The sequence below is a fragment of the Crocodylus siamensis genome, chromosome 1 (genome assembly GCF_052110815.1).
Source record: "Crocodylus siamensis isolate JL-2025a chromosome 1, ASM5211081v1, whole genome shotgun sequence".
Lineage (NCBI taxonomy): Eukaryota > Metazoa > Chordata > Crocodylia > Crocodylidae > Crocodylus > Crocodylus siamensis.
In genome coordinates, this window is record NC_143395.1 from 419,005,820 (window position 1) to 419,020,669 (window position 14,850).

General features: G+C 59.6%; 1 protein-coding gene across 2 annotated transcripts in view; it reads left to right on the forward strand.

Annotated features, from left to right (window-relative positions):
* ARRB1 (arrestin beta 1) overlaps positions 1-14,850 on the forward strand; it is an 86,352-nt gene that overhangs the window by 20,626 nt on the left and 50,876 nt on the right. The gene's annotated exons all lie outside the window — the stretch shown is intronic.

The following is a 14,850-nucleotide window of genomic DNA, read 5'->3' on the forward strand; positions in this document are numbered from 1 at the left end:
CGTTGCCGGTGCCGCCAGGCTACCCCGGGAGGGGAGGAACAAGCCTGTGCGTCAGAGACTGCTAAACATTCGCGTTTAGCAGCATGACCGTGGTCGTGCTAGCCGGCCCGGTGCCGGACAGGGTTTGGGGCCCAATATAGACTCCAGCCAGCCTTGTTCGGCGGCTCACCAGCTCAGCACCACGAAGCCGAGCTCGTCGCGTGGCCTCGCCCAGCTCTGCCAGGCCACGGCTGAGGTTCCCCACGCTGGCGCTGAGACTCTCAGCTTCTGGGTGCCGCCCCGGTGCCCGGAGAGAGCCGTCGCATCATCCCGCATACTGCGGGCCGGAGGATTTCATCCAGGCGCTGAACCGCAGGCCTTGGGGCTGAACGAGAGCCCCTCGATCCTGCAGAGCTCTCTACCGCGATACGAACCTGAACGTTGGCAGCCGCGGTCCCCCTGCTTTCCCTGGGGGGAGGCAGGTGTGATGCCTGGGGCTGTGCCAGGGGTGGCTAGTTATGCTAAGAAGTTGGATGATGCATGGTCTGGATGATGCCTTGCTTCTCGGCAACTGTCTTCTTCTTCGGCCGTCCCTTCATACGAGGACGCTGTCTGCCGGCTGGGCGGGGGGGATTATTGGTGAGTTTTGCAACTATATGATGGTGGCCGTGGCCTTGTGTGTGAGGGGCTTGCCCATGCAGACGTGCTGGCTTCCCACAGGCAGGAGGAAGGGCGACATCTCGGCCGTGCCCTTCCAGAGGCTGGTCGAGAGCAAGAGGCCCTTGCTTTTCTCAGCACTTCAAGGAAGCGAAGTCCCCCTGCCCTTGCACAACCGGGCTTCCTCCTGCCCTGGAAACATGACATGGGTTCAGGTGGGCAGGGTGTTTGCTTTCTGCCTGCTTAAGGAATGAGAGATTTTCCTCCCGGAGACCAATATTTGGGGGTGGGGACAGACCCGGTGTTGGAGTGCAGCCCTCGCAAAGGGGAGGAAGTGTTGGCTGCCCGGGTAAACGCAGTCTGCCTCTGTTAAACATTAGTGCAGGCTCGATTCACGGCATCGTTCATGGGAAGATCTCAGGGCATTTTAGCAACTCAGTGCTGGGTATCGCTGATGCACGGAGAAGCCACAGCCAAGCCTGGGGGGCCAAGCAGCTGCATCTGCTCCGTGGCTGGGTTTGCTCTTGGCCCCGGGGAGCCGAGGTGGGACATGAGGAGGGTTGGGAAGATGTCGGATGGGGTGCCCAAGCCACGGTCAGGGTTTCCAGGGATCAGCAGCAGGACTCGATACCCGTGTGCTCCTGGTTACGGTGTCAGCCACACTTGCTGCCATACAGGGAGGCCGCGACCGCTGTGCGGACACGGGCCCCGGCTGTCGGTGGCTATGAGCAGGCTCATTGCCATCTCCCTTGCTGCTGGGGTGGAGGTACGGGGGGACACATGCTCCCATTCGTTGCTTCCCACCGGCTTCCCAGTCCTGTTGCTGGTGAAGCCACCGTGTTTGTCTTGCCAGGAGCTTGCAGTAATGGGTGCGCCGGCTGCGTTGCATGAGGCCGGGTGTGACGGGACCCAAGTCGCCCACAGACTTCCCGTTAGGTGAGATGCTCATTACAGGACAGCTGCATTTAGGGATAAAAACCCGACTTTAATCTCTAGGGAAAACACGACCATGGAACTGGGGAAGACCAAACCCCACATAAAAGCTGAAAACACACTGGGCTTGCCTACATGTGAGCTTTTAAAGCAGGATTAACCTAAACTTGCCATTTTTAAGGTGCATTAAGGGCAAGTGTCCGCATGGGTACACCCTTAATGCGCCTAAAAAATGGCAGTTTTAGGCTAATTCTGCCTGAACTTGATACCTGCTGAAAGCAAGTACCAAATATAAGCTGGCATAGCTAAGTCGTATTAGACCATGTGTAGATGCTTAATGGGCATTAATGCAGTGTGCGTCACTGCCCGCGCACCGTGTTAATGTGCCTTAGCGCAGCTGCACGCGTGCTAATGCGATTTAACTATGCCAGCCTAAATTTAAATGTGCCTTAGCATGTCTTTTAATTTGTATCCAAGGCCAAATTAGCTCAAACTAATGCCAAATCCAAGCGTCCAGAACCGTAAGTGGCCCTACTAACGGCAAACATCCTCCACCTGCACCTGGGGCATCAGATGTTTCCAGATCCCTTGGTGGGCATGCTACGTGCAGGCCCATGCCCGGAGGCTTGGGGTTTGGATGCCCCCGAGTTTTGCTTGCCCTCAGCCCTATGGTTTTTGGAGCAAGCTAGGGAGGAGACTCCATCTACATGTAGACTACACACGTGGCTACGCCCACCGTCTCCTAACGCTGCTCACTTTTGCCCTGGCCTGGGGCTGACTTCACGTCCAAAGCCGGTTGCAATGTCCGGACCAGTTGTCACGGTCTCTGGAGCAAATTCCTCCTTGTCCCCGGAGCTCTCCGCTTTTCTGCTGCCCTCGGCGGGTTGCCTCTGCCCCGCGGCTCCAGGCTTTTCTCCTGCAAACCGGCTTCACACCAGCAGGCTGCAAGCACTTGCACATGCACACGCACATGCTGGCTCCCCGGTTTATATCGCCTTCCCCCTCGGCTTCTGGAGAGAGCCTGCGTTCTTGGGCCAGGGGGCAAAGTGCAATCATCCAGTGCCCCTGCCATGCAGCCTTAAACCCTTTCCCTACTGGATCAAAACCCATCTAAAAAACCCTTGTTGGGATGCTCTCTGTCACCCGGGGGAGGAACAGCGGCTCGGGGATGCGATCTACCTGCCTCGCCCCCACCTGCACTAGCTTTGCCCGCAGGAGGCTCTGCCTTGGCACAGGGAGCGATAGCCGGGGTTCGGGGTGCGAGGCACTGAGTTTAAGCCCTTGCGACCAAGCCAGCAGGACTCAGGGGTCATTTCCTGACCCTGGAGAAGGCGACAGAGCTGGCGCTGCCTACTCCAGTGCCTCCTCGCTGGCCTGCCGAAAACAAGCCGCCCCCTAATCCTAGCAGAGGACCTGGGGGAGCAGCGTGGGCGCTAGCCGGCCCCCCGGGGGGCCTGTGGCAGCGGTGGAGGGAGGAAGCAAGCAGGCTCCGGCCAGGGTGCCGCTGTTTTTTTCTGCGTCACTGCCACCTCTGAGCCGCCTTATAAATATTTACCATTTCCAGGCGGGTCCGGCCTGCGTGCGGTGTCCTGTGAAGAGGATCCAGCTGTTTCCCTTGGGCCGGAGCCTGCCAAGCCGGCGCCTTCTCTGGAAGAGCCTGGCTAGCGTGTGGGGGGCTGGGGGGACGGTAAAGGAGAGCTGGAGACGGAGGGCAGCGAACGGCACCTCTGAGAACGGCCACGCTACCGACAGTCACGTGTGTGTCTAATATTGCGACTGGGTCCGGTCCCCTTCCAGGGGCGTCCCGATGGCCGGAGGGCGCGTGGGGCTTTGCTGCTCTAGGTCGTTGCCACACGCCGGTTTTGTGCGGCTGAGCAAAGGTCGAGACCTCTGGAGGGGCAGGTTCGCAGGGTCCTAGCCCAGCTTCCTGTGGGTGGGTCGCCTGATGCGCACAGCGATGGGCGCAGAGATGCTGCGTGCCTGCTTTGTACCAGCCAGAAATGCCCTCTCCCCAGCCCTGGTCACGTGTGCGAGACCGGGTGAGGGCCAGGAGTGGCAAGGCGCCCCACAGGGAGATCCAGCCAGGGCCCAGCCCGCTCCCTGCCCAGGACAGGCTCCTGGTTTCTCCTCCAGCTGTTTGCTGCTGCTTCAGAGGGAGGGGAGAGATGCTTGCCAGACGCACACTGGACTGTTTCGGGCTGAAAGGCCCGGGCTAGATTCCCGGAGGCACGGAGGCGGTGGTGTAGGCTTAGCCGAATGGAAAGGGGACTGTGACCCAGGACGTGCAGGGTGCCAGGCCGCTTCCGCCACTGACCTGCTATGTGGCCTTGGGCAGGTCACTTAACCTCTCCTCTCACCCAGGTCTGCATAGGTGGAATAAGGCTTCTTCGGTCTTGTCATCGCTGAATGAAGAGAGCCCCTTCTTCACTTTGAAGCCGACATTGGGCTACCTGGGACATTTCTGAGGGTTTTGAGCCCATCCCTGATGCAGATGGGGGGTGCCCCAGAGCGATGCCGCCGAGAAGGGCGGCCCTCTGCTCCCATCCTGGAGAGTCTGGATGAGCCGCAGCCAGACGTGCTTGTTCATCCTTCCTCCAGAAAACTTCCCCCCGCTCCTTCTGGCTTGGATTTGGGGCTGTCCCGGCCCTACCGTCCCATCCCTGCAGAGCAGGCTGCATGTGTGGGCATGGCTGACAGGGTACGGAGACTCGTGCCCACCCGAGTGCCGGTCCCGGGCCGTGTCGGGACACGGCGTGACACGGGCTCCTTGCTCCCCAGCTCCCACCCACAAAGAGGGTCAAGGGCTGGGAAGGTAAGTCATAGAGGAGAGGCATGTTCAGCTTGCAGAACAGGGGACGTGACGGCAGACTTCAAATACTTGAAGGGCTGCCACAAAGAGGAGGGAAATCAGCTCTTCTGTCTTGCTCCAGAGAGGAGGACGTGGACCAACAGCTTGAAATTGCAGCAAAGCAGGTTTATATTGGATCCCAGGAAAAGCCTTCTCCGCTGTGGGAGCAGGGAGGCGGTGGAGTAGCTGCCCAGGGAAGATGTGGCCTCTCCGTCACTGGAGGGGCTCAAGGGGAGGTTGCACAACCGCAGGTCTGGTCGGGGATGGTCTAGGGGCAGCAAAGTTCAGCTGTGGGGGTTTTCCAGGCTTCTGGGCTTTCCTGGTTGCACCTCCCCTGCCTTTCTGCTACGTGTCAGGGGGTTTCCAAGCCTCCCCCAGAGGCGCTGGGTGCCGCCGCAGCCCGGGATGGGGATGGGGACCGGGCTGTGCTGATGCTCCTGCTGGGACCAACTTCAGAGGGACTTGCCCTCCACTCAGGGTCAAACCGACCCTGCATCTGGGACCAGGAAGGGATTTCCCCCGGTCAGACTGGTAGGTACTGGGGAGGTTTTGCCTTCCCCTGTAGCAGGGATGTCTCGAGCACGTGTGAACAACCATTGCAGCAGCAAGTTGGCAGCTGTGGTTGCCCTGCTTTCCCTGCGGCAGGGTGAGGAGTGGTGTCTGGTGTTGTGTCAGGGGTGACTGTAGTTTTACAAAGAGTTTAGCCGACGGTTTGTCTGGCCTGGTTCGGGCAGGGCTGATCCTGCCTCAGGTGGGGAGTCGGACCAGGCGTCACCTCTGTAGGTCCCTGCCAGCCCTGCTCCTCTCTGACTCTCTGTGATGCATCCCAGCCCTAGCCCTGTGCTTTTAGGGGGCCTTTCCCACCTCTGGGGTCCTGCCTGAGCCCCTCAAAGACTCCCATCCCGGGGGCTGCAACTGGGTGGCCCAGCAGGAACGCAGCGGGCCCAATCCAGAGCCCGACGGGGCGGGGGCAGTCTATCAACGCTGAGCCTGACTGAGTCTCCTGAACCTGGGCTGGCGCGAGGGGCGGCTCTGCAGAGCAGAGAGGATTGCCCCCGTGCGTCTCCGCTCCAGGGTGCACCGGGTTCGAGCACGCTCGTTCACACGTGCTCTGCAGCCGTCTTTCACGCTGCAAAGCACATCTAGGGCGGGGGGGGCAGTGCATGGCCTCGCTGTCCCCAAGGCCGGCTCCTGTACGCAGGAAGTCTGCTGCGGAGAGGGCCGCAGTGAAAGCATGCCCTGGTGAAGCAGCCGCCCAATACCAGGAGATTGTAGCTCCCCTTCCCTGGCTCTCTCGGCTTCTCTGCTCCGCGACGGAGGCACGCCGCGCGGCGGGGACCTCTCCGGCTGGGCCGTGCCTGGCACCGGGGCTGACTCACGAGGAGCACGGGGAATCCTCTCGGCGATGCCCGAGCGTCGGGGCTGGCCCGGCTGCCCGAGTGCCGCCAAAGCATCCCAAGCAGAGACGCCTGGCCATCCCGCCCCCAGCTCCGCTCCACCGACGCCGCCCGAATCGCAGCCAGGCCTGCTGCTCCCAGCTAGCACCAGATCCTGAGCATCGCGGTCCTGTGCTGGTGCCTGGCAGCCGCGAAACCACGGGGGTTTACAAGTCAAGCGAAGAGCTAGCGCTGGAGCTGCCAGGGGGCAAGGGAAGCCGGAGGGCTGAATGCAGTGGGGTGGCTGGAGTTTGTCCTCATGTCAGGGTGCTGCTCTCCCTAAGGGTTTTAGTCCTTCAGTCTGCCCTGCACAAACAAGGGGTGTAGTGTATACCGAGGGAGGCGTGCACGCCAGAAAATGGCTGGAGGTTGCAGCAAGATAGGTTTAATTGGATCTTAGGTCAGGGCATCTACTGACAGCCTTTGCAGTAGCGGGACATCGGTGCCTGCGGTCCTGCTTTCCTTGTGGCCCGGTCGGGCGCGATGCCTGGGGCTGTGTCAGGACTGACCGTACCGTTTTACAAAGAGTTTGGATTGCAGATGTGTCTCGGATGCTTTGGCCAGGGCTGATCCTGCCTGGACTAGATGCGACCTCCGGAGGTCCCTTCCAGCCCCACTTCTCTAGGATTTCTATATGAAAATACGCCTTAAAGTGCGGCATTAGCTTGCAGAACTCCTGGCCGCAGGGGACCCCTGAAGTCAAGAGCGGTGTCTCCCCTTTTAGAAGGAGCTGGGGTATTTTTATCTGGCTATCGTATGCTCCGCTGCGGTGGCCCCTTGTACGTCTCCCTGCAGCATCCAGAGACGAGGCGGTGTGTAGATGGCTGGATCCAAGCCACCCTGGTAGCCGCGATGCACCCAGGCCACCCCCCGCCCCCTTCCCTCTGCGGCATCCTTGTCTCCTGCAGGACCTCCGGCAGCGGAAATGGCCCTGTTCGAAGCCGACCGCAAATGAAGAGGCTTTCACTCTAATGGGACAGTTATTGAATGTGTATTAAATAGCAACTGGCTGCAAGCGCACGTCTGTCGAGGCCTAATGCGGTCGCGGAGGCGGGGACGGGAGCCGGCATCCCGGGTTCACATCCACAGCTGCTCTCCGGACGCCGGCGGCAGGTCCGCTCGCGCCTCCGCCCCGCCGGCTGGGGCTAAGGGGATGGATGGAGAGGCATCCTGGAAAACACCGCGGCCCAGAGCCGGGCAAGGGGTGCGTGGGTGCTAGGCTCTCCTTCCATGCGCACCCATTGAGCACCTGTTACCGCGGCTGGCTTCGGCGGGGTCTGTCTTGGGGGGAACGGGAGAAACATCAGGTCCCCCATAGCTCCAGCGTCCCGGTGGGAACCCAGCCCCCGGTCTACAGGGAGTGAGGTCCCGCGGCAGACAGGCCCCACGACGGCACGAGCTCTTTTGCCGTGTCCTGATAAAAGCCGCGCTCTTGCTTTAGATCAGGCATGCCGCAAATGCCCCAGGGCCCCTCTGATCGCCTTCCTCTGCCTGATCTGCTGCTCTGCTTCCTGCTCCCTGCCCGGTTGCCTCTGGGCTGCCTGCCCCTTCCTCCATCTGCCACGTGCTGCACACAGAGGCTATCGTTGCCACTTGTTTGCCCGTGGGAAGGGTTGCCCATGCACAGGTTGCCCCGGGAAGGGGTTGCCTGTTTTCAGCTTGCAGACTCTTGTCCGGCTGATTTTCTACCCCGGTCCTTGAGTCCTTTCCAGAGCCCCCGCTCCCCCCCAGGGACTGCTCCATCTTAAGCAAGGCCTCTGCTCCTTGCCCCGAGAAGCGGGATATGACCCATGGCTGCGAAGCTTGTTCTTTGCTCGTGACCAGCTTGCTCGACTTTCCTTGACCCTGCTCCTGGGCTGGATAAAATGTCGAATGGTGCAGAGCCAGGGCCCCCGAGGAACACGCCGGCTCCACAGCGATTCCCTGCTTGATTGTCGTAGCGGGAGGCCTAGCAGCTGGTTTTTAATCCACGGGAGGGATTGTCAGCATCATTCCGGTTTACCATTCAATGCCGTACCGAAGTCCCTGGCATCATAGTTTCATAGTTTCTAGGGTCGGAAGGGACCTGAGCAGATCGTCGAGTCCAACCCCCTGCCATGGCAGGAAAGAGTGCTGGGGTCAAACGACCCCAGCAAGGTGTTCATCTAACTGCATCGACGCAATTGCCTTCTTGAACCAGGCTGGCCCTTTGACAGGGTCTGTTTTTCATGAGCCGGTGTTGACTGCCATCCACTTTATTCCCCTGCATCAATTCTTTATTAAATGAGCCCGGTGGCAGCTGCTCTGGGCGGAAAGGCAGGGTGCTGGGACTGAGGTCTCGCAGTCCTAGAGCAGCGGGGCTGGCAGGGAGCTGCCGAGGTCACACCTAGTCCAACCCCTGCCTGAAGCAGGATCATCCCTGTGCAAACCAGCCCGGACAAACCCATCAGCTAAGCTACCATCGACCCTGACGCAACACAGACCTAGCACCCCAACCTGCCGCAGGTAAAACAGGGGCAGCCAATGTCCTGCTTCCATGCAACGTTGTATATATACGCTCAAAGGGTCCCGGGTAGGACCCTCTGGCTTTGCTTTGTACACCCCAGTTGAAGCCCCCAGCCTTAGCTGCGGCCAGCACCCAATGCATCTGGGGAGGCTTAAAAACACCCTGACATGTAGCAGAAAAACAAAAAAGCATGGCAGGGAGCAATCAGCAAAGCCCAAAAGCCTGGGAAATACCCATGGTAGACTACACAGGCATCACTACACCTCGATCATCCCCGACCCGTGGCTGCACAACCTCTTCTCAAGCCCCTCCAGCAATGGAGAGCCCACCCCTTCCCTGGGCATCTATCCCACAGCCTCCCGGCTCTGACAGGGACGGGTCTTTTTTTTCTGGAAATCCAATCTGAATGTATTTTGCTGTAACTTCAAGCCATGGATCTGCATCTTCCTCTCTGCAGAAAGAGAGAAATGGTGCTTTTCCTCTTGTTGAGTATTTGGAGATATTTGGAGTATTTCCTCTTGCCTTCAAGTATTTGAAGATTCCTGTCGTGTCCCCTCTCAAAGCCCTTTTCCACAAGCTGGACAGGCCCAGCTGCTTCGGTCGCTCCTAGTATGACTTGTCTTCCAAGCTCTTCATCATCTACGTCGTCCGCCTCTGCACCGTCTCAAACTTTTCCCCATCACTTTTGATATACAGAGGCCAGCACTGCACACAGTCTCCAGATGAAGCCTGACCAGCGCCCAGCAAAGCGGCACCGTCACCTCCAGTGTCTTGCATCTAATGCTCCTGCCGATGCATCCCCAAACTGCACGTGCCTTTTGTGTGGCTGCATCACGCTGCAGACTCCTATTGGGTCTACCAAGATGCCCAAGTCCTTTTCCATCGTGCTGCCATCCAGCCAGGGGTCCCTCGTTTTGTCCTTGTGTTTCTGCTTATTCCTCCTGCGGTGCGGCACCTTGCGTCCGTCCGTGCTGCATTTCATCCTGCGAGCTGCAGCCCGGCTTGCCCATCTGCCACGATCCTTCCCAGTTCTGCTCACGCCCTCCGACACGTTCGCAATCCTTCCCGGTTTCATGCCGTCCCGCAGACTTGCTCAGGAAGCTTCCTGTGTCCAAATCGTCGACAAGCACGGCGAACAGCGTCGGGCCCCTTTTGGGCTCCCCTTGAAACCTGCCGTTCTGCCACGGACCCATTAATAATTACCCTTTGCTTGTAGTGGGGGAGACAGGTATTTATCCACCTTGTAATAGTTTCATTCAGCCCACGTTTCTCCTGTACGACCTCCTTGCCTTTTTTAAAGAGGGGCGCTACACCGGCTCTTCTCCAGTCCTCTGGTACCTGGCCCGTCTCCCACGACTTCACGAAGATCTGTACCAAGGGCCCTGAGATCCCTGCCAGCTCCTTCAGGGCCCTGGGACGAAGCTCACCTGGCCCTGCACGCTCGAATTCATTCAGACCCAGCAAAGGCTCTCCGACCATGTCTTTTGACGTCTCCCCCCTCAGCCTGCCCCCTTCCTTATCTAGATAATCCCACTTAGGTATCTGGCTGCTTAATTTTTTTGTAAAGATTGAAGGCAAAGTTGCTGTTGAGTAGCTCCACCTTCTCTGTATCTTCAATTAGGAGCCCCCCTGGCTTGTCAACTGAGGACCCACTGCTTCCTTGGTCCTTAGAGACCCTCTTCTTCTGTCTGGGGCCTCCCTCACCAGGTGCAGCTCCATCGTTATCTTCACCTTCCTGATTTAGTCCCTGCAGGTTCTTGCTGTTTCCTGGTACAGGCCCATGGCGACCGGCCCGTTCGTCTGCATGCTTTCCTTTTGCATTGGACGGGGGTATAGGTTGGACCTGATGAAGGGTATTTCTACCCAGAAGCTTGCGGAGAAGATTTTTTTCCAGCTATTTGGGTTGTCCTAATAAAAGCTAGCAGATTTACCCAAAGACCCTTGTCTGCCTTTTGCATTGGAGGCGTTTTAGAAGGTCCTTGTGCAGCCGTTTTCATCTCTTGCCCGTCTTCTTGTGCTCCCATCGTGTTAGCAGCTTCCCATCCTGTCCCCCTTGGAAGCTCCCAGCCCTCCTGGGTGCCTTTATCCTCCAATCTATCCTCCCATGACACCATGTCTATTGGCTCCTTGATTTGGATTAAAGCTCCCTTTTGGAAATCTAGCATCCTAATTTTGCTGAGCTCATGCGTAGGATGCGGAGTCCTAGTGTATCGTGATTGCTTCCTCCCCGGTTACCCATCACCTTCGTGTCCTCCATTAGTTCTTCCCTGTTGCTCAGGACAAGGTCTGACATAGAGGATGCCCTAGTTGTATCCTTCATCTTCTGGAGCAGAAAAGTGTCCTCCAGGCAAATTAGAAAGCAGCTTGCCATTTTACCTTGGCTGGCAGCGTCCTCCCACACAGCCACAGACTGGTGCATCACTTCTCTCTGCCGCTGTGATCCACCACCCGTGAAGCCCGGCGCGGAGGTTGCAAACCCTGGGGCTGCCCCTTTCAGCCTTGAAAGCAGAGAAGGCTTCCAGTCGGGTTTGCAGCTATCCCATCCTGAGCTGCTTCGAGAGCTGGCGTGACCCTGGGGGTCAGCATGAGCTGCTTGAGGCTACGGTTTCTGCTCCCCACACCGCTCCACGGCCCCTGTGCCTGTCTCCGGCGTTGGCACGCCAGGGCTTGCACCATGGGCCGTGCAGGGTATCCCGTGGTCGTGCTGCATGGCGCGTGCTCGGAGGGGATGGACTTCAGCGGGCAGGAGGGGCAGGGAGCACCTATTCCCTTGCTTGGATAGTGTCTGGGAGGGGAGGGGACCGGGGCAGTTTTACCTGGCATCTTGAATCCCCTGCTCTCTCCTGTGCCCAGGGTAAGGTACTGGCTCGGGGATGCTGGAGCTGTTCTTCCTCCTCCTGGGAGCTTCTCTGGTCCACCCACCTTGCTTTGAAATGACCTGTATGTACTTCAATAGCCCCTGGAGCCCCTGTGAGGCCCAAGCCCCTACACAGCGCTGGGGACAGCCCTGCCCAGAAGCGCAGTCGTTGCCTGCGGTATTACCAGGGGATTCACCGATTCCTAGCAGATTCCACATCACGGCCACCCAGCCCTCCCAGCCACGGCCTGTCACCCATCAACTCCTGCGAGAAGCCCAGTCATTTCTAGCTGAGCAAGAAGGGAGCAGAGGCACAGAAGTGCTAAGAGAGCTGCCCAAGGCCACGCAAGGGCTCTGTAGCGGAGCCGAGCGAGCCCCCCCCCCCAACCTCCCGCCTCCCAGCTCTGTGCTCCTGCCGCTCCCCGCTGCTCTCCGCCGCCCTGACCTGCTGCATCTCCGCACCGTTAAGCCCCCAGTAGTGCCCAGGGTCGCTGAAGACCTGGGTGTTTGCTCCAGATGATCAGTAAAGGGGTGGAGGGGTCTCGGAGAGGCGGGAAGCAGGCACCCGAGGCAGCGTCCTGCTCTATTCACGCGGGGGCCCGCTCCAGTGCCCTGTGGACCCAGCCTGCCCCTGCGGCTCGGTGTGGCTCACAGAAATCTCCTGGACTTTGCTGATCCCGCCTAGGTTGGACCCGTTCTGGACGGCTGCCTCCCCCGCTCTTCCGACGGCGTGCATCCTGGAACGGCGCGCTGGGGAACGGGGGGAAAATCAGCCTTTCTCGCCTCTGCACAGTGCCCCCGGGGAGGAATCAGCCTGTGCCGTCTCAGCCAGGTGCCCTGCCAGGGGTCTGGGTGCAGCTGGAGCCTGTTAATTGTGCTGGGCTGGATGTTTGGGAGCCGTGCCCTCACCATGCCAAGTGCATCTGCCCACGCAGGCGGGGAAGAGCAGAGCTGGGGGGCTGTCACCCCCTCCTGAGCACTGGGTCCAAGTGGAGCCAAGGGGCAGGAGAGCACGCGCACTCTTCCCCCCTTGCCCTGCCAGAACGGCTCCCTGGTGCAAGCCCACACCGGCTGGCGGAGACGGGATTTTGTCGTTGAGCAGCTGGCTGAAAGCGAGTCTGCAATTAAGAGCTGCAAAGAAAGGCTAACGAGGTGCCCGGCCCTATAGCAGAGTCTGCCTGAGTTTGCAGACCAGCCTTGGGGAGGAGCGAGCTACAGGACGCAGCAGGCTGTCGGAGGCTGAGGCCTAACAACAACTCACTTCTCAGTATTGCTAACCATTTGTTGCTGATCAATGTGTGTTTGAGAGTGGCCAGGAAACAAGGAACCCCTGTATGATCTACCTGCATCCCGTGTGTCACAAGGGGCCTGGGCAGCCCCCGCCTGCTCCATGTGTCAGGGGGGTTTTATGCCTCCCCAAGAGGTGCTGGCTGCAGCTGGGGATGGGACCGGGCTGTGCCAGTGCTCCCGCTGGCCCCAACCCCAGAGGGTCCTGGTGAGAGGGTCTTGCCCCTGCGCTCAGGGTCAGACCGACGCTGCATTTGGGGCCAGGAAGGGGTTTTGCCCCGGTCAGGTTGGTATGCACTAGGAGTGTGGATGTTACCTTCCTCTGTAGCGGGGGCTCGGCCTCTGCCCGGGATCTCTCCAGTGTCAACCAACAACTTTTGCAGCAGCAGGACATTGGTGGCCGCGATCCCTTTGCTTTCCCCGTAGCACGTTCCCCAACCCCCACAACTATTTTCATTGCCCTCCGCTGGACTCTCTCCAATGTATCCACAGCCTTTTTGTAGTGGGGGGCACAGCTGGACAGATGTGGCCTCCCCAGTGCCGAATAGAGGGGAAGAATCACTGCCCTCCATCTGCCGGCGCCGCTCCTACGAGTGCAGCCCCGGCTGCCGGCCGCCTTCTTGGCACCAAGGGCACACTGCTGGCTCCTGTCCAGCTTCTTGTCCCCTGTCCCCCCAGGTCCTCTTCTGCAGAGCTGCTGCCCAGCCCGTCCCCCCCAGCCTGCACTGGTGCATGGGATTGTGCAAGACTTTGCACTTTTTATTGAACCTCATGAGATTTCTTTTGGTCCAGTGCTCACCCTGGCACCTCCCGTGACTTCCCATGGTAGTCCAGTGTGGCCAGAGCTGCCGGCTGGGGAAGGCGGTGAGTACCACATCGGGCTGGGGTCTTTGACCCTGACACTGCGTGGTGGGGGTGACCATGGGCAAGTCACCTCCTGGCTTTGTCTATACGGGAAACTCCTCGTGGCAAGGATCAGGGTTGTCTTTTTGTCCGCGCGGTGCCTGGCGTGGCAGGACCGATGGGGCAGTGATGGGGTCACTCTGGGCAGCTGCAAGCCGGCTCCACCGGCAGCCCTTTGCCCCTGCCCTGCTCTGGAGCCAGCGGGCTGTGCTGGGTTACCCCGGATCCAGCTTTCCTCTCCCTCTCTGCCTCCCTGGCAAAGCTCAGCATCAGCCTCAGCATCAGGTCCTGAAGGGGCTGCTCCTGAAGCCTGCTGCTATGTGTGCTGGGCAGAGGAGAAGCTGGACCATGCGGAAACTCTCCTGGGGTCACGCTGGGATCCTGGGGCAGAGCCGGGACTTGCACCAGCGCTGGAATCGGCAGCCTGTTAATTGATTGGGCTGGTTTATACCCTGGGTACGAGCCCACATCTGAGCCACAGCTGGCAGCTGAAGCATAAACCACCAGGATCTTCGGATCAGGAAGGATCTGAGTGGCCTTGACCAGGGGCATGTGTTGGGCTGGGAGTTTGCAAAAAGCGGGGTAAGGATGGAGCTACCTGGCCAGGATGGGGCATCGTGGGGGTGAAGTTGCCGGTGGGGTGCCGCCTTGGAGGCCCCCATCAGCACTGATGCACTTAGGACCTGCCCTCCAGCTTCACGAGTTTCTTTGCTTCCCAGGCTTATTTGCATGTTAAAAAAAACCCAGCTTCCTTTAATTAGCCGGCATGGTAACCTTGGGCTCAACTCCCCCTCGAAGGCCCTGCTTCCTTGCTTGCTGGCTCCCTGGGTCACCCCGCTAGCTCCTTAGCTTGGTGCCCAGTTTTGCTGCCCTGTGTCCCTCCCACGTGCCCTGGGCACGGCTCGGTGGGGGCTTGTGCTGCATGGGGCCTCCGGACAGCCCTGTGCTTCCAGCGGGGAAGGGGGCGAGGGGCTGGCCCACACAGACACGGGTATCACGGCGTCGTTCGACTCACCCGTCACGCAAGCAGCCACGTTCCCCAAAGCACCCCTGGGAACTGCGGCGTCTGAAGAGGCGACCCCCTCAGCAGCCAGCAGTAGAGGGTTGTTATCCTGCAGCAGGCTTGGCTACTGGAGGGAGGCTCAGCCTTCTCTGCATACCCCTAACCATTCCCGTCGGCTGTTCCCCATCATACATCACCTTGGAGAGACAATGCGCAGGAAGACTAACAAGTCTAGCAGAAGACCGGCTTGGCGTAGCAGGGAGCGCTTCATTGCACCGGCGCAGGCGGGGGGTGACCGGCTGGGCAGCAGCTCTGCAGAAAAGGACCTGGGGGGACAGGGGGCAGGAAACCAAACAGGAGCCGGCAGTGCGCCTTGGTGCCAAGAAGGCGGCCGGCATCCTGGGCTGCATCGGCAGGAGCGGTGCCGGCAGGTCCAGGGCAGTGACTTTTCCCCTCTGTTCA